The sequence below is a fragment of the Gorilla gorilla genome, chromosome 7, assembly GCF_029281585.2.
Source record: "Gorilla gorilla gorilla isolate KB3781 chromosome 7, NHGRI_mGorGor1-v2.1_pri, whole genome shotgun sequence".
Taxonomy (NCBI): Eukaryota; Metazoa; Chordata; class Mammalia; order Primates; family Hominidae; genus Gorilla; species Gorilla gorilla.
This window is the reverse complement of record NC_073231.2, coordinates 118,370,796-118,390,680: the sequence shown is the minus strand read 5'-3', so window position 1 is coordinate 118,390,680 and position 19,885 is coordinate 118,370,796. Positions and strand designations below refer to the sequence as shown.

The following is a 19,885-nucleotide window of genomic DNA, read 5'->3' as shown; positions in this document are numbered from 1 at the left end:
CATTTACCTGGTGGCCATTTGTATGTCTTATTTTGAAAAATGCCTATTCAAAGCATTTGCTCAATTATTAATTGGATTATTTGTGGGTTTCTTTTTGTTTTGGTTTGTTTTGTTGTGGTTTTTTGCTATTGAGTTGTTTTAGTTCCTTATATATTCTGGTTATTAGTCCCTCGTCAGATGGGCAGTTAGCAAATATTTTCTCCCATTCTGTAGGTTATCTCTTCACTCTGTTGATTGTTTACTTTGCTTTACAGAAGCTGTTTAGTTTGATATAATCACATTCGTTTAGTTTTGCTTGTGTTGCCTGTATTTTGAGGTCTTATGCAAAAAATATTTGCCAGAACTAATGTCCTGAAGTATTTCCCAATGTTTTCTTCTGGTAGTTTCATAGATTAAGAACTTACATTTAGGTCTTAACCTATTTTGATTTTAGTTTTGTGTATGGTGAGAGATAGGGGTCTAGTTTTATTCTTCTACGTATGGATATCCAATTTCTGCAGCACAATTTATTGAAGTCCTTTCACAGTGTATCTGTTAAAAATGAGTTGGCTGTAGATGTATGGATTTATTTCTGAGTTATTTTTCCTCTTCCATTCGTCTGTGTGTCTATTTTTATGTCAGTATCACACTGTCTTGATTACTGTAGCTTTGCAGTATATTTTAAAGCCAGATAGCTTGATGCCACTAAGCTATCTTTATTCTTTTTGCTCCCAAATTGCTTTAGTTATTCACGGTCTTTTCTGATCCTATAGGAATTTTAGAATTTTTAAAAAATTTTCTCTGAAGAGTGGCATTGGTACTTTTTTTTAAATAAAAAAATGAACTCTGGCAAGTTTTACTAAATAAAAATTTTGCATTGTTTACTTTTCACCAGACTATTCTGGCATGCTTCTAATGATATCAGAATCACCCCGATTAATGATAGCCAGTATGCATTGTATGTAGTATATTTCACATGCTGTACCCAATTCATTGTTATTGCCACTGTAGTGGTGGATAGCAGTTTTGGCCAACAATACTTAGTACTCTAATTCAGATTTCTTCAAAGTCAGGCAGTTTCTAAAAAGGATGATGAATTTTGCTTTGCCTTGTCTGATCATCTTCAGAGTTGGCTTGTACCTTAGCATATTTTTAATATGTTGTTGTGTTCAGTTTGCTAGCATTTGGTTGAGGCTCTTTGCATCTATGTTCATCTGAGATATTGACCTATACTTTCCACTTTTCATAATGAGTTGGACTCCAGAGTTAATTGACTCCGGTGATGTTTTCATCTTCTTTGTGGCCCCCATCTTCCTGCCTTAGGTGTAGGACAGGCCCCACTCAAGAGCACCCACCAAGATGGCCAAGGAGCAAGAAAATGGCATTGGTACTTTGGAAGAAATTACTCTGAATTTGTAAATGACTTTGGGTAGTAAGGACCTTATAAAAATATTAATTCTTCCAATCTATGAACACTTACATGTCTTTCCATTTTTCTTGTGTCCTATTGTTTTAATAGTGTTTTATAAATTTCATTGTAGAGAGATTTCACTCCTTTAGTTAAATTTATTTCTAGGTATTTTATATATTTTGTAGCTATTGTAAATGGGATTTATTTCATGATTTTTTTTCAGATGGTTTGTTATTCGTATATAAAAATGCTACTGAGTTTTGTATGTTGATTTTGTATCCTGCCACATTACTGAGTTTATTTATAAGTTCTAACAACATTTTGGTTGAATCTTTTAGGTTTCTCTAAATATAAGATCATGTCATCTGCACACAAGGACAATATTACTTCTTCCTAATTTAGATGCCTTTTTATTTCTTTCTCTCATTTAATTGATCTGGGCAGGACTTTTAGTACTATGATGAATAACAGTTATAAAAGTGGTCATTCTTGGCCTTGTCTTGTTCCAGATCTTAGAAAAAAGGCTGTCGACATTTCCCTGTTTAGGATGATGTTAGCTGTGGGTTTGTTGTATATGGCCTTTGTTATTTTTAGATATATTCCTTCCATAACCAGTTTGTTGAGAGTTGTTATCATTAAGGGATGCTGGATTTTGTTGACTGCTTTTTTTTTTAGCATTTGTTGCAATGCTTCATATAGTTTATGTCCATGATTCTGCTAATGAGATGCATCCTGTTCACTGATTTGAATATGTTGAATGATATTTGTATCCCAGGGATGTATCCCACTTGATCACAGTAAATGATCTTTTTAATGTGTTATTGTGTTCAATTTGCTAGTATTTGGTTGAGGCTCTTTGTTTTCTTTTCCTGCTGTGTCTTTGGTTTTGGTATCAGAGTAAATTGGCCTCATAGAATGAGTTTGGAAGTGTACTTCCTTTTCAGTTTTTTGAAATAGTGTGATTAGAATTGGTATTAGGTCTTCTCTAAATGTTTGGTAGAATTTATCAGTGAATCCATTCGTTCCTGAGTTTTTTATTGATGGGGGACTTTTTTTTTTTTTACTACTTTGAACTCATTACTTGTTATTGGTCTGCTCAAGTTTTCTATTTCTTCATGGATCAATTTTGGTATATTTATGTGTCTAGAAATTCATGTACTTCTAAGTTTTCCCATTGGTTTGTATATTCTTCTTCATAATAGTCTCTAATAATTCCCTGTGTTTCTGTGGTATCAGTTTTAATGTCTCATTTTTTGGCTGTGATTTTTACCTGAGTCTTCTCTCTTTTCTCTTAATCTAGCTAAGAAAAAATTGTTAATTTAGTTTATCTTTTCAAAAAGAGAGTTTTCATTTTATCCTTTGTATCTTTTTTCACTCTCAATTTTTTTTTCCTTTTCTGATCTTTATAATTTCTTTCCTTCTACTAATTTGGGGTTTAATTTGTCATTGTTTTCTAGTTCTTTGAGGAGCATCGGATTGTTAATGTGAAGACATTCTACTTCTTTGTATAGGTGTTTCCTGCTATAAATTAGTACTGCTGTTGCTGTATATTTTAGGTTTTATTTGGGGTGTTTTGTTTACATTTCCTTTTTTCAAGAAATCTTTATTTTATTTTATTATTATTATACTTTAAGTTTTAGGGTACATGTGCACAATGTGCAGGTTAGTTACATATGTATACATGTGCCATGCTGGTGTGCTGCACCCGTTATCTCGTCATTTAGCATTAGGTATATCACCTAATGCTATCCCTCCCCCCTCCCCCTACCCCAAAATGGTCCCTAGAGTGTGATGTTCACCTTCCTGTGTCCAAGTGTTCTCATTGTTCAATTCCCACCTACAAGTGAGAATATGCGGTGTTTGGTTTTTTGTTCTTGCGATACTTTACTGAGAATGATGATTTCCAATTTCATCCATGTCCCTACAAAGGACATGAACTCATCATTTTTTATGGCTGCATAGTATTCCATGGTGTATATGTGCCACATTTTCTTAATCCAGTCTATCATTGATGGACATTTGGGTTGGTTCCAAGTCTTTGCTATCGTGAATAGTGCCACAATAAACATACGTGTGCGTGTGTCTTTATAGCAACATGATTTATAGTCCTTTGGGTATATACCCAGTAATGGGATGGCTGGGTCAAGTGGTATTTCTAGTTCTAGATCCCTGAGGAATCGCTACACTGACTTCCACAATGGTTGAACTAGTTTACAGTCCCACCAGCAGTGTAAAAGTGTTCCTATTTCTCCACATCCTCTCCAGCACTTGTTGTTTCCTGACTTTTTAATGATTGCCATTCTAACTGGTGTGAGATGGTATCTCATTGTGGTTTTGATTTGCATTTCTCTGATGACCAGTGATGGTGAGCATTTTTTCATGTGGTTTTTGGCTGCATAAATGTCCTCTTTTGAGAAGTGTCTGCTCATGTCCTTCACCCACTTTTTCATGGCATTGTTTAGTTTTTCTTGTAAATTTGTTTGAGTTCATTGTAGATTCTGGATATTAGCCCTTTGTCAGATGAGTAGGTTGCGAAAATTTTCTCCCATTTTGTAGGTTGCCTGTTCACTCTGATGGTAGTTTCTTTTGCTGTGCAGAAGCTCTTTAGTTTAATTAGATCCCATTTGTCAATTTTGGCTTTTGTTGCCATTGCTTTTGGTGTTTTAGACATGAAGTCCTTGCCCATGCCTATGTCCTGAATGGTAATGCCTAAGTTTTCTTCTAGGGTTTTTATGGTTTTAGGTCTAACGTTTAAGTCTTTAATCCATCTTGAATTGATTTTTGTATAAGGTGTAAGGAAGGGATCCAGTTTCAGCTTTTGACATATGGCTAGCCAGTGTTCCCAGCACCATTTATTAAATGGGGAATCCTTTCCCCATTGCTTGTTTTTCTCAGGTTTGTCAAAGATCAGATAGTTGTAGATATGCGACATTATTTCTGAGGGCTCTGTTCTGTTCCATTGATCTATATCTCTGTTTTGGTACCAGTACCATGCTGTTTTGGTTACTGTAGCCTTGTAGTATAGTTTGAAGTCAGGTAGCATGATGCCTCCAGCTTTGTTCTTTCGGCTTAGGATCGACTTGGTGATGCGGGCTCTTTTTTGGTTCCATATGAACTTTAAAGTAGTTTTTCCAATTCTGTGAAGAAAGTCATTGGTAGCTTGATGGGGATGGCGTTGAATCTATAAATTACCCTGGGCACTATGGCCATTTTCATGATATTTATTCTTCCTACCCATGAGCATGGAATGTTCTTCCATTTGTTTGTATCCTCTTTTATTTCATTGAGCAGTGGTTTGTAGTTCTCCTTGAAGAGGTCCTTCACGTCCCTTGTAAGTGGAAGATTCCTAGGTATTTTATTCTCTTTGAAGCAATTGTGAATGGGAGTTCACTCATGATTTGGCTCTCTGTTTGTCTGTTATTGGTGTATAAGAGTGCTTGTGATTTTTGTACATTGATTTTGTATCCTGAGACTTTGCCGAAGTTGCTTATCAGCTTAAGGAGATTTTGGTCTGAGACAATGGGGTTTTCTAGATATACAATCATGTCATCTGCAAACAGGGACAATTTGACTTCCTCTTTTCCTAATTGAATACCCTTTATTTCCTTCTCCTGCCTAATTGCCCTGGCCAGAACTTCCAACACTATGTTGAATAGGAGTGGTGAGAGAGGGCATCCCTGTCTTGTGCCAGTTTTCAAAGGGAATGCTTCCAGTTTTTGCTCATATTGGCTGTGTGTTTGTCATAGACAGCTCTTATTATTTTGAGATATGTCCCATCAATACCTAATTTATTGAGAGTTTTTAGTTGTTGAATTTTGTCAAAGGCCTTTTCTGCATCTATTGAGATAATCATGTGGTTTTTGTCTTTGGTTCTGTTTATATGCTGGATTACATTTATTGATTTGCATATATTGAACCAGCCTTGCATCCCAGGGATGAATCCCACTTGATCATGGTGGATAAGCTTTTTGATGTGCTGCTGGATTCGGTTTGCCAGTATTTTATTGAGGATTTTTGCATCAATGTTCATCGAGGATATTGGTCTAAAATTCCCTTTTTTGGTTTTGTCTCTGCCTGGCTTTGGTATCAGGATGATGCTGGCCTCATAAAATGAGTTAGGGAGGATTCCCTCTTTTTCTATTGATTGGAATAGTTTCAGAAGGAATGGTACCAATTTCTCCTTGTACCTCTGGTAGTATTTGGCTGTGAATCCATCTGGCCCTGGACTCTTTTTGGTTGGTAAGCTATTGATTTTTGCCACAATTTCAGAGCCTGTTATTGGTCTATTCAGAGATTCAACTTCTTCCTGGTTTAGTCTTGGGAGAGTGTATGTGTCGAGGAATTTATCCATTTCTTCTAGATTTTCTAGTTTATTTGCTAGTTTATTTAGGTGTTTGTAGTATTCTCTGATGGTAGTTTGTATTTCTGTGGGATTGGTGGTGATATCCCCTTTATCATTTTTTATTGTGTCTATTTGATTCTTCTCTCTTTTCTTCTTTATTAGTCTTGCTAGCGGTCTATCAATTTTGTTGATCCTTTCAAAAAACCAGCTCCTGGATTCATTAATTTTTTGAAGACTTTTTTGTGTCTCTATTTCCTTCAGTTCTTCTCTGATTTTAGTTATTTCTTGCCTTCTGCTAGCTTTTGAATGTGTTTGCTCTTGCTTTTCTAGTTCTTTTAATTGTGATGTTAGGGTGTCAATTTTTGATCTTTCCTGCTTTCTCTTTCAAGAAATCTTTTAATTTCCTTCTTAATTTCTTCACTGACCCATTGGTTGTTCAGGAGCATGTCATTTAATTTCCATGTTATTTGTACAATTTCTAATGTTTCTTTTGTCTTTGATTTCTGGTTTTATTCCATTATAGTCAGAAAAGATGATTCAAATATTTTGGAATTTGTCAAGACTTGTTTTGTGGCATAACCTATGCTCTATCTCAGAGAATGTTCCTGATGCAAATGAGAAGTATGTATACTCTGCAGCAGCTGGATACAATCTTTTGTAAATGTCAAGTAGGTCCATTTGGTGTGCAGTGTAGTTTTATTCCAATGTTTCTTTGCTGATTTTCTGTCTGGATGATCTATCTATTGCTGATTGTGGAGTGTTGAAGTCCCCCACTATTATTGTACTGTTCTTTCTCTCTCCCTTTAGCTGTATTAATATCTGCTGTAAATATTTGGATGCTTTGATATTGGGTACATATATATATATATTTATGATTGTTATATCCTCTTGATAAATGGACCCCTTCATTATTACATAATGAATTCCTTTGTATCTTTTCAGTTTTTTGACTTGCCATCTATTTTATCTAAGTACAGCTACTCTTGCTCTTTTTTTGGTTTCCGTTTGCATAAAATACATGTTTCATTCCTTCACATTCAGTATATGCATGTCCTTATAGATGAGTATGTTACTTGTAAGCAGCATATATTTGGGTCTTATTTTTTAGTTCATTCAGCCACTTTGTTTTTCAATTGAAAATTGAGTCAATTTACATTCAATGCCATTATTGATAGATAAGGACTTACAAATGTCATTTTGTTACTTTTTTTTCTGGTTATTTTATAACTCCTCTTTTTCTTTCTTCTTCACTTCCTTTGTGGTTAAGTGATTTTCTTAACCACAAAGTTAGTATGTTTGAATCCCTTGCTTTTTATTTTTACTTTCTCTATTATAAGTCTATGTTTTGTGATTACTGTATGGCTTACAAAGAAAATCTTTTAGTTGTACAAGTTATTTTAAACTAATGGCTACTTAAGTTTGGTGGCAGAGAAAAGCACAGAAACAAACAAAGAAAAATCTATAAAGCCCTGCATTTTGATTTCATACTCCTCCCCATATGTAGGCTTTTTGTTGTATCAATTTATATCTTTCCATATTGTCTATCTCCTAACAAACTGTTATAGTTGTTATTTTTGATAGATGTGTCTTTTCTTCTTCAGACTAAAGACACAAGTGTTACACACCACAATTACAGTATTAGAATATTCTGAATTTGTCTGTGAACTTAATTTTACCAGTGAGTTTTGTACTCTCAGATTATTTCTTGCTGTATATTAACATCCTTTTTTTTTCAGATGGAAGGACTCTTACTAGCATTTCTTGTAAAACAGTTATGATGATGCAGACTCTTAGCTTTTGTTTGTTTGTGAAAGTTTTTATTTCTCCTTCATGTTTGAAAGGCAGTTTTTCTCACTACTATATTCTTGGTTAGAAATTTTTTTGCCTTTAGCACTTTGAATATTCCATGACACTCTCTCATAGCTTGCTGAGAAGTCTACTGCCAAATGTATCGTAGCTCATTGATATGTTATTTGCTTTGCTTTTGCTGTTTGTAGAATCCTCTTTGTCCTTGACATTTGAGAGTTTGATTATTAAATGCCCTGGGATAGTGTTATTTTGATTGACTCTGCTTTGTGATCTTTGACCTTTTTATACCTGGATATTCATATTTTTCTCTAAATTTGGAATGTTCTCTGTTATCATTTCTTTGAATATATTTTGTATCTCTAGCTCTCACTCCTTCTTTAAGTCCAATGACACTTAGATTTGCCTTCTTGAAGCCGTTTTCTAAATCTCGTAAGCCTTCTTTATTCTTCTTAATCCTTTGACTGTGTATTTTCAAATAACCTGTCTTCCAGGTCATGAATTCTTTCTTCTGCTTAATCAGTTCTGCTGTTGAGACACTCTAATGCATTTTTGCATTCATCAGTTCATCAATTGTATTTTTCATCTCTAGGTTTCTGTTTGATTTTTTAAATTATTTATATATATATAATTTATCTAATAAACTTCTAAACTGATTATCTGAGTTTCTTGAAGTTCACTGAGCTTCCTCAAATCAGCTATTTTGAATGCACCAAAAGGTTGCATATCTCGGCCACTCCAAGGTTAATCACTGGTGCCTTAGTTAGTCTGTTTGGTTAGATCATATTTTCTTGAATGTTCTTGAGGCTAGTGGACATGTGTCAATCAATGTCTGGGCATTTCAGAGTTAGTTATTTATTCCAGTTTTCACAATCTGGCCTTGTTAGTACCCATCCTTCTTCAGAGAACATTTCAAAAATTCAAATATGATTTATTATTGAGTTCCCCAAGCTTGTAGTCACTGCAGCTGTTTTAGTACTAGAGAGTATTCTAAGTCCAATTACACTGCAACCATCTTGTGGACTTCTATGTACTTATTTCTGATGGACTTTTGGGAGATCATGGAAAATTTCTTGGGTTGCCAGGATGATCCTTCACTCACTTTCGTCTCTTTACCTCAAACAGGAGTCTCTTCATACTCAGCTGCCTGGAGTTTGGGAAGGGGTTACATGGCCATTCCTGTGGCTGTTGTAACTGGCACCCAAAGCCTGCAACCTTCCAGACCAACACAGCACTGAGGCTCACCCAATGCCCATAATCATGGCCTGACTGCTGCTGATGTTTATTGATAGCCTCAGGCCTCTTTAAGCAGCTGGTAGTGAAGCCAGCTCAGATTTGGGTTTGTTCCATCCTGCCAGGGTAGCAGATTTCCTTCTAGCATGGGGTGGATCTAGAAGAATTGATGGGAGCAGTGGCCTGAAATCAGGGGCTTTGGGGATCTGCCGCATGCTGTGTTGTGCTGTGGTGGCACTGTACTAGTTTCCAAGGCAAAGTCCCCAGTACTCTTCCCTCTCCTTCCCTCAAGCGGAAGATGTCTCTCTCTTTGTCTCTGCACTGTGCTAGGGGAGGGGTGACTGTGTTAGGGGAGGGGTGACATAGGCACTTCTGTGGCCCCCGCAGCTGATGTCACACTGGATTGCACCATAAGCCCACAGCCTTCCAGGTCATTGCAGCACTGGGGCTCACCCAAAGACCATGGTCACTACAGAATTGCTGCCACTGAAATTTATTTGAGGCCCAAGACCATTTCAGTCAGCTAGGGCTTAAGCCCTTCTGCTGTGGCTGTGGCTACAGATTTCTATCTTGCCTGGTGTAAGAATAAGTATTCCCTCTGTGGTATTGGCCCGGAGTCAAGGGCTTTGGAATTCTGCCCAATGCTGTGTTCCATTGTGGTAGGATCAACACGGACTTCTAATGCAAAGTCCCAACTGAGTTTTGTATATTCTTGTGTTGTACGTTTGCTGTGTAGAATCCTTTCATTTCAAAGTGAAGAACTTTCTTGGCATTTCTCCTAAGGCATGTCTAGTGGTGATGAGCTCCTTCAGCTTTTGTTTGGGAGTCTTTTTCCAACCTTCATTTTTGAAAGACAGTTTGGCCGTGTATGGTGGCAGGCTATTTATTCTTTCCACATTTTAAATATACCATCACTCTCCTTTATGGTCTGCAAAGTTTCTGCTGAAATAGCTACTCTTATGGAGCTTCCCTTATATGTGACAAGTTGTTCTTCTCTTTCTGCTTTCAAAATGTTTTCTTTGTCTTTGATGACTATTGACAATTTGCTTGTAATGTGTCTCAGTATGGATTTATTTAGGTTACTCTTATTTGGTGTTCTTTGGACTTCTTGTGTCTGGATGTTCATTTCATTCTCCAGGTTTGGGAAAATTTTAGCTATTATTTATTTGAGTAAACTGTCTTGTTTTTCTTTTTCTCTTCTCCTTCTGACACTCTCATAATGTAAATATTGGTCCCTAAATTGTGAGCCTTAAGGTTTCTTCACTTTTTTCATTATTTTGTTCTTTTTGCTCTTTTGACTGAATTATTTTTAATGATGTGTCCTTGAGTTGCTGGTCCTTTTATTAGCTTGATCTAGTCTGCTGCTGGACCTTGCTAGTTATTTTTCACTTTAGTTATTGTGTTCTTCAGCCCCATGATTTCTGTTTGGTACTTTCTTATATTTTCTATCTGTTTGTTGGAATTCTCATTTTGTTCATGCATGATTCTCTTGAGCTTTCTGAGCATCTTTATAATAGTTATTTTTATTTGTCTGTCAGATAAATTATATAACTTCATTTTATTAAGGCTGATGTCTGGAGATTTATCTTATTCCTTTGTTTGAATTATTTTTTTCTGATTCTTAATTTTCCTTGATGCTCTGCATTGGCATATGTGTATCATCCAATTAAACACACTGCATCCCGTCTGCCCAGACTCTGCTTGTACCAGAGAAGACCACCATCAACCAGCCTGGCCAGAGATTCTAGAGTCTCTACCAATAACTCTTTCCCTTTACAAGGAGAAACAGACAGCTGGATTTTTGTTGGTTTGTTTTTTTGAGGCAGAGTCTTGCTCTGTCATCCAGGCTGGAGTGCAGCGGCATGCTTACAGCTCACGGCAGTCTCAACCTCCCAGGCTCAAACTGATCCTTCTGCCTCAGCCTTCTGAGTAGCTGAGACTACAGACATGCACCACTCTACTGGCTAATTTTTGTATTTTTTGTAGGGATGTGGTTTTGCCATGATGGTCAGGCTGGTCTCAAACTCCTGAACTCGGCCTTTCAAATATTCAAAGTTCTGGGATTATAGGTGTGAGCCACTGTACCCCATTAACTGTGATTTTTGTGTATTTGCTCTGTGCTGACCCACTGGGGGAAACTATGACACTACCAGTCCAAACCAATATTTCCATTATCCCTTATTTGTGGCAGACCAGTTAGAGTTCTAAGACTGGCAAATAGTTGCCAGTTCTTTAGGCAATCCCGGCAAAGTTGGGGCATTGGATGCTTAGATCAACTCTTTTTCTTCTCAGAGAGAAGCTGAGAGCTGATTTTGTTTGTTTGTTGGTTGGTTTTTTGTGGTTGCTGTTGTTGCTCATGTTATGCTGAGCAGCAAAGAAGACTTGGGACATCTGAGCAGCAGGGAAGCTTGAAGCTAGGGGCATCAATTGCCCCTAGCTTCCATCTCTGTTTTCCCCAGCTGGTATCCTGTGCTGGTCCCATCAGAGATCCAAGACTGGCAAGACAGAAGCCAGACCTCTGTGGAGTCCTTTTGGAATGGTTGGGGTGCTGCATGTGCAAACCAAGGCCTTTCTCCTCTGGGAGAAGCTGGGAGCTAGGAGTGAATCGCTTCCTGATTATATGGCACCGTGCCAGTGGTGGGGAGTCTGGCGAGAGGGTGTTCTGGATCTCTCTACTAGTTTTGGTCAGTCTGGTTTCACATTCACCTGGGCTGCAGGAGCCTTTCACTTAGTTTCTGGATTTCTCATAAAGGAAATTTGTCAATGATTTGTTCCTGAATTTGTGTTTTTTTGGGGGTAGAGTGTACAGGACCTTCTACTTTGCCATTGTGCTGATGTCACTTGTCATGTTCTTTTTATTGGAATTATTTCCTAAATTAAAGTGCTCCTTGGTATTCAATTTATCACTGGCATCATGACATCTTTGTTAGTAACAGGTTTTTTTTTCCTAATTACTTGCTAGCATGTTATGAAGAATGGGATATTTTGATTGAGAATTTACTGTGTTTGAATCCTGGTTTACTGTGTTTAAATCCTGGTATATGTTGGGACTTTAGACCTAAGAGTGTATAACTAGTTATTTTAACATATTATTACTTGGTTTTTTTAATGAATAAATTGCCTACAATCTTTAAGATAAATCATTAGAATAGATGTTTGGATTGGCTACATGATTTTTAAATTTTTAGTACTTATATTAAGGAGTATGTATAAACTGCTAATAATATCTGCACACTAATTACAAAAAAACTCAATTAAATTTTTTTAAAAAAGTGGTGATGAACTTGCAACTTGCATACAGTGTATTAGTTAATGTACATGAGGACCATAGTGTCATCACTGATGATGTGAAAACCAGAAGACACAAATATGTTTTAAAAAGCAGGACCTTGTATTTAGGTCAAATGAATACTATACTAATTTCATCACTTTGTATTCTAAATTCTCTTCTGAGAATGTATGAAGAGTGTTAATATGCCAGCTCCCTTAGCAGAACTTCACAAATAGTTGAATAAATCTATTTTTATATGAGTCACATCAATTGCTTCAAATAGAGAATCAGTAACATCGATTGCCTCAAATACTTAAATTCCAATGCAAGTTTTATTTTTGTATTAATTTCATGAAGTCAAAATAAAGTCTTTGAAAGTTGATTGTGTTAAAGATAAACATATATTATACATTCAGTTAAAAATTAATATTTTATTAGTTTTAAATTTACTGAGACTTGTTTTACTGAGAAAACCATAGTCCAACATGTTTTTTTAAAAAAAATACCATGTGCACCTACCTAAAAAAAAGTGTATTACCATTGTTTTTGAAGTGTTTTATAAATATCAATTTTGTTGATAGTGTTAATTATTCAATATCATTACTTCACTTATTTTATCAACTACTCAAGAAAAGTGTTAAAATGCCCCACTGCAGTTTCACATTTGTCTATTTATTCTTTTTATCTTTTACTTTTATTTTTTGCCTCATGCGTTTTGAAGATATGTTATGAGCTGCATACATTTTGGATGCTATGGGGTTTTTTTGACCCTTTTTTGACCCTTTTATTGATATGAAATCTGTCTCTTTTTCTCTGGTAATTTTCCTTGTGTTAAAGTTTACTTTTTCTATATATATATATCATATGATGCGTTTTAGCATCTTTTTACTTTTAAGTTATCAGTGTCTTTATATTTAAAGTAGACTACTAGTAAATAGCTTATGGTTGCATCTTGATTTTTTATTGTTTGAAAATCTCTCTCCCTTAGTTGGAGTCTTTTAACCATTAGACTACTTATATTTAATATAATTATTCACTTGGTTAAAGTTTGTCTACCATATTGCTATTTTTTTTATTGAATCCACCTGTTAATTGTTACTTTTTTCTTACCATCATTTTTTTCTCTTCTATTAGCTTATTAGCTATACCTCTTTTGGGAGGAAAGAAAGCATTTGCTCTAACTCTTGTAACGTGTATCTTTGGCTTATGAAAACCTGTCATTATGTCAAATAGACAAACCTATCATTAAATAATATTATACCACCTCACATATAATGTAAGAACCTTCTAATAGTGTATTTCCATTTCCTTCTTCAGTTCATTGGGGCATGTTTTCATTTATCTTACTTTTACATATGTTATAAACAGCACAACCCTTTTAAAAAAAACTTTAAGCAAAAAAATTATCTTTTAAATATTTAAAGTGAGCAAAGGCCACAAATTAAAATTTAATATTAAAGATAAAATTATGTATTTTGTGATAAAATACAAATGTAAATTTTGGTGGTACATAACCTCATAATAAAAACAAAGCTCTTATAAAATTAAAAAACAGAAATGTACTAGGAATTGGTTGTTGTATACACAAAATTCATAATTGCAACCAATAAAATTGTAATAATTACCCATCACAATAAAACTGTTGTTAAAATATACAAATATTTTTATATGCAGTTGAAATAATTGAACTAAGTGGTGTGTGTTTGTGGGTTGTGGGTGTGGTTGTGTGAGAGAGACAAAGAGACAAAGTAAAGCTGATTCAAAAAATAAATAAAAGAACATAGTATGCCAGTACCATGTTCTCTTTTTCCAGATCATTGTCAATAAGTCCTAGAAAGGTTTGGGTTTTTGAAGTACTATTTTGAAAATAAACTAAAATGCCCTACTATGATATTGAATGATTTTGAAAATAAAACGTTTGCATTTTGATAGCTATTCATTAAAATCCACTGAAAATCTTAAAATATTCAGTTAGTACAGTGCTAAAAATCTTCAGTTTTTACAATTTTAAGTAAATAGCAATTATTGAAAACAATAACTGAAATTGAAACAATAACAATAATTGAAAGCAATTATTGAAAACAATACACAGGAAGACATTTAAGTGTGATTTCTTTAGAAGAATGAAAGTTCAAACACTGTACAATATTAAAATTTGAAACTTTAGTATTTTAGTATGCCTTGACTTGTTAAAGGGTCTTTATATATATATTTATATATATAAAATATATATACATATATAAAATATATATATTTATATATATAAAAACAAAAACTATATATATAAAGACCCTGTATATATATATATATTTTATATATGTGTGTGTGTGTGTGTGTGTATATATGTATATATATATGTATATATATATGTATATATATGTATATATATATGTATATATATGTATATATATATGTATATATATATATACATATATATATATATATATATATATGGTTTTTGGGTTTTTTTTGGGAGGACGGAGTCTCGCTCTGTCGCCCAGGCTGGAGTGCAGTGGCGAGATCTCGGTTCTAGGCATGCTCCACCTCCTGGGTTCACGCCATTCTCCTGCCTCAGCCTCCCAAGTAGCTGGGACCACAGGCACCCGCCACCACGCCTGGCTAATTTTTTTGTATTTTTAGTAGAGAGGGGGTTTCACCATGTTAGCCAGGATGGTCTCGATTTCCTGACCTCGTGATCCACCCGCCTCGGTCCACCAAAGTGCTGGGATTACAGGCGTGAGCCACTGCGCCCGGCCTTTTGATAGTTATTTTTAATTGGATTAAACTTCTACTTTATTCTGGGATAGAATAAAGTTAAGAAAATGTATATTTAATATACATCATATATAAATAAAATTTTATATATAAAATTTATTTTGTATATAATTATACAGCTTGTAGATAAATATTTCAAAACATTATAATTTAAGAAAACTTGTTTGACAAGTTTCATATTATAAAAGTGTGTCAAAAATGTATTCTGAAAAGAAGTTAAAATTCAGTACATGTGAAAATATTTGAGCTGAAATGTTTACGTACTGCTTAATGAAAATAAAAATAAAATTGAAATTTTTCTTCATTTCCAAGAATTAAACCTGAGCTTACCAGGTAGCTAACACTTATAAAGAGGAAATGTTCTCAATTAAAAATAGTATGGCTTATGATGATATCAATCGAGCTACCGACAGTTTAAAATATATAAAAATGTTTCTAGCAATACTAATAAAAATAAGAATATATTGAAAAAACACATTCTTTAGAAAAAATAGTAAAAAGGGCATTAAATGTGGCTAAGAAACCAATTAAAGAATGAACATGTGTAACACAAATGATTATTTTGCACGTTATTTTAATATTCAGATAATTCGTATAAAGAAGATGCTTTTTGTACACAGATGTCATTTTAATTTTTTAGAAATTATTTTATTTTTAAAATAGTTTTTGTATAACTATTGTGAGACATACGTCAATATAATATCAATTATGTTACTCAATACATATTTTAATTATATAATTTTATTTAGTTTTAGCTTCTTGTTTCATGCTTAATAATTTTTTCAGTTTCAATAACAAAGTCATCAGATTTTGATACACATGTTGTTATTTTAAAACTATGTTCACATCTACTGTTCCTCTTAGCCTGTGTTCCTTGAAGGGTAAGGATGTCATCCTGTTGGTATTTGTGTCCCCATAACTTGGCACGGCACCTGGTACTTGGTAAATATTTAACGAATCTGATTGAATGGGTAAATCTTCTAATAATGTAAAACTAAAAACATACAAATACTGTATACTGTCAGTCAGAAGTAATGTGAAACCATTTTTACATAATTTTTATTTCTTTTTTTTTTTACTTACTAATACTGGTCATCCCCATATACTAGAATTCTATTTCAAATCGACTCATATTTTCTGTAATCTTTGGATGTAAAATGAGTTTCTTGTACGGATCCTTTTGATAGTCTTCAACCTAACAGGCCTTTGATTCCACAAAAATTATATCATTGACTGTATATGATATGATATGATATGATACAATGCCAACAACTTTTGTAGGCATACTGGAGCATAAGAATCTATGAAAGCAGGGCTGTGTTGTTTCTGTTAATATCTCCAACATCAAGCGTAGTACCTGGTTCAATAATTATTTGGTGTAATAAATGCATATGCATTTTTAAAAAAGAGATTTCTATATACTTGGAAGTATATTACAACACTGGCTTTGAGGTTTCTTTTCCATACCATGCATTAAGCAGCTTTGTTTCTCTCCTAGGTTGTTGAGAATGTGTCTGTCATGCTGCCATCAACTTTAACCTGACTTGCCATATCATTAGATGTATCCTTAGTAACATAATGAAATTCTAAAGATAGCCACATTTCTGAGTAGCTGGCAGAGTGTGGGCCTAATAATGATGTTGAACATTCTTTATAAAATTGATGGATCATGTACAAAGCAAGGGCTCAATCAAGGGCAAAATTCTCCAGGGTGAAATCCACCTCTAGGTTACCATCTGCATTTCAAATATTTTCTGATTGATTTGACTCTGGATGAGATTTTTCTCACAGGTTAAGTATTCCCATTACCCATCTTGATTTTCTTATAGATAGTGAAGTGGAGAATACAGTGTCATTTTTAAGCCAATACAAAAATATAAGGCAATAAAGCTGAAAGAGAGGGATGTGAGAAACTGTGAATACCAAATTTGGACCATGACCTTGCTAAGTCTCCTGACACATGGCAAAAAATATAAAATTATTGCTTAGAAAACCTATACAGTGCATATTAAAATGTACTTGTGTTTTTTCATTTCAGAATTGTATTTTCATAGGATTATGAATATAATTGTTAGAATAAAAATTTAATATTTTGTCTGATTCTAAATAAAGCAGATGAAATATTCCTAGGCCAGTTTTACAGATGAGGCAGAAAAGATTCAGGGAACTAATACAAGGGATTAATATCTTTTCTTAATATGGTACACTAAGTCTAAGTCTCCTGCTTCTGATATCATTACTCATCCAACTGTATGAGATCCAAGATTTTTCTTCTTTGAAAGGTCTTGAAATAAACAAGTTTATACCAAAAAGTCGATTTTCTGAACAGAAAGGACACATAAGAACTTAAGAGTGATTTCAGTGTATTTATTCTTTGTTATACCAAGCAAAGCAGTAAGAAAACCGGCGTGTTTTCTTTTGCTCTTGTCACCACAATGGTAATTCAACTTATCTCTGACTTCAAGTAATCATCCATATTTCAGTTGAGAACTACATATGCACCCAGCTCAGCTTGTGAAATCTATATTAAGTGAAGTGCATATTTCCAGTGAAATTATACTCCCAACTAGATGGAAGCAAAGATAAAATAAGTGAGAAGTATATTTACAGTAGCAATAATGAGAACTCAGTTATATTTTGTAGTAGTTAGTGCCATCTGGTTATTTTCTGAACAAACCCTAGGTTATTCATAACAGAGTAAAGCAATTAAAATGTAATGTAAATATTGTTATGGCACACTTGAAATAAACATCTCCTGGCTTCAAAATAATATCATATTATAAATAAACCTTCAGCATACACTGAAATGACAAATGACAGTTTTGTTCATTCATTTATTCATTCATTCATTCATTTGTTTTTAACTATAATAAGAAGTTCTCTTCAAATTCTTGTACTGATGGACAATTTATTTCTTCCTAGGGCATAGCAAAGCTAGATTTGATAAGGACGTGTTACTTAATGACGAATGCTATGAACTCTTTCAGTGGATTTAGATCAGTGAAGAAGATTGATGGTATTGTAAAAACAATTTCTAAGTAATATATGCTTTCTCAGATAAGCATACATTCTTTTACAATGAATTCAAAGAGATTCCTTATATATAATTAGAATAAAACAACATATCTTGAAAAATTGTTTCTACTACGTATAAGCAGTTAGAAAATTGCATTACTTTTACATGTCTATCTTTTTTCACATTCGGGGTAATGAGAATTTTAGCCATGGGTACAGTTATTTGTTTTTAGTGGAATAGAAACAGTTCTATTTTGAAAGTAAAAATTTGTCATAGCAAATGTATTTCTAATTTATTATAACAACCAGATAGAAAAACTCATTTTATTAGAAATAAATGGTAACATACAAAGTAAAATCACTGGCATAAAAAGTAGTGTAAAAATTAGAAGATTTTATATTTTTGCTAATGTTCACTCTATTTCTTATGTCAATGATTTTTACCTTCTATTTTGAACAATTTGTAAAACATATTTTTATATGGTTATTATAATAAATTAGAAGTACATTTACAATGACATCAATTGTCTAGGAAAAATTTATATAGGTGAAATTTTATACTTATTTTTTACATTTTTACTTTCTAAATCAGAAGATTAAAAGGTTTTATAATTTTGCAATATTTGGACATAGTAAGTTAAGGAACCTACCAGATATCTAAGTACAGAAGTTAAATAGGCACTTGAAGAGAATGGTTAAGAGCTCAGAAAAAAGTTGAGGCTGGATATACAAATTTCAGGGGCGTCAAGCTAAAAATAATACTTAAACTTATGAAGCTATTTAGTGAGAAATTGTGGAAAGAAGGGACAAGAGCATTAAGGACTAATTCCTAAGGTACTCCAGCCCTCAGTCATTAGGTTATCAAGTAACAAAAGCAAAAGATACCAAAAGAGAGCAGCAAATAAGCCAGAAAGAAAACCAGACTAGGCTGATGAATTGGAGGCCAAAAAACAAAACAACAAAATAAAAAACAGCGCTTGAAGAAGGAAGGAATAGTCAGCTCTAATAAATGTTGCTGAAAGGTTTTTGAAAGAAACCATAAAAGTTACCACTGGATTTGGCAGCCTGGATTTAAAAACAGTGGAATAGAGGAAAGACTGACAATAAAACTGGAGACAATTGTATAGAAGCTTCTCTCAGGAGATATATTTAATAGATTTTCTATTAAAGAAAGCAGAGAAATGGGAAAGCAGCTGAAAGAGGATGGGGATATTATAAAGTTTTGTTTGTTTGTTTGAAATGGAAGATAGAAGCCACAATTACATGCTGTTGAGAATGATCCAGTATAGTACTGTACATGCGACTGAGAATGATCCAATGTGCTAGTGATGCAGAGGAGATGAAGAACATTTAGGAGTAAGTCCTTAACAGTGTTTAATACTAGCAACACAAGAACTAGGGTTGGCTTTTTACAGAGCAAGGCCAACTTCTCCATTTTAAAAGACAAGGAAACAAAATATGGATGTAAATACCAGTGAGGTGATCGATTTGATGGTGTTAAGAAGAGAGTGCTTCTATCTATTGCTTTACCCTCTCAAAAAATTATAAAGAAGGAAATAAAACAAAATAAGGGATGAGAAGGAGAAACAGTGAAAAAGCAGTTGGAGTGGAAATGTTCTTCATATTGTAGTTACTTTAAAATGTTATTTGACATATATTTGGCATATATATGGCTAAACTTGGATATGTATATGAATAAATTTTATTTCTATTATTTTTAATAACCACAAATATAACCTTGCCTCTTTCTTTTCTGCTTTCCGTTATAGTAAAAATGTAGGCAGCAACATATTTTTGTGTGTAATAAAGGGATACAAATTGTTCAATATTTCTTGCCTTTCCATTTCAAATTGGTCGAATTTTTTTTGGTCAATTCTTTCATCAATAGACAGCTGTCAGAGTTCCACTAGTAGGATATGGCTTTATGTTATTTCTGGTAATGGGATAGGTTTGTGCTGAGACAACACACTATAATGGTTAAGAGCCCTGCTGGTTGAGTTCAAATTCCAGCTCTGCTAAGAACATGCATTTAAGACCTCTGAGATCTTAAGAT

At 33.9% G+C, this 19,885-nt stretch overlaps 1 protein-coding gene and 1 pseudogene across 3 annotated transcripts in view; one reads left to right on the top strand and one right to left on the bottom strand.

Annotated features, from left to right (window-relative positions):
* The window catches only part of CSMD3 (CUB and Sushi multiple domains 3), a 1,204,746-nt gene that overhangs the window by 887,334 nt on the left and 297,527 nt on the right, over window positions 1-19,885 (top strand). The gene's annotated exons all lie outside the window — the stretch shown is intronic.
* LOC101125115 (large ribosomal subunit protein eL30-like) lies at window positions 861-1,324 on the bottom strand (annotated as a pseudogene).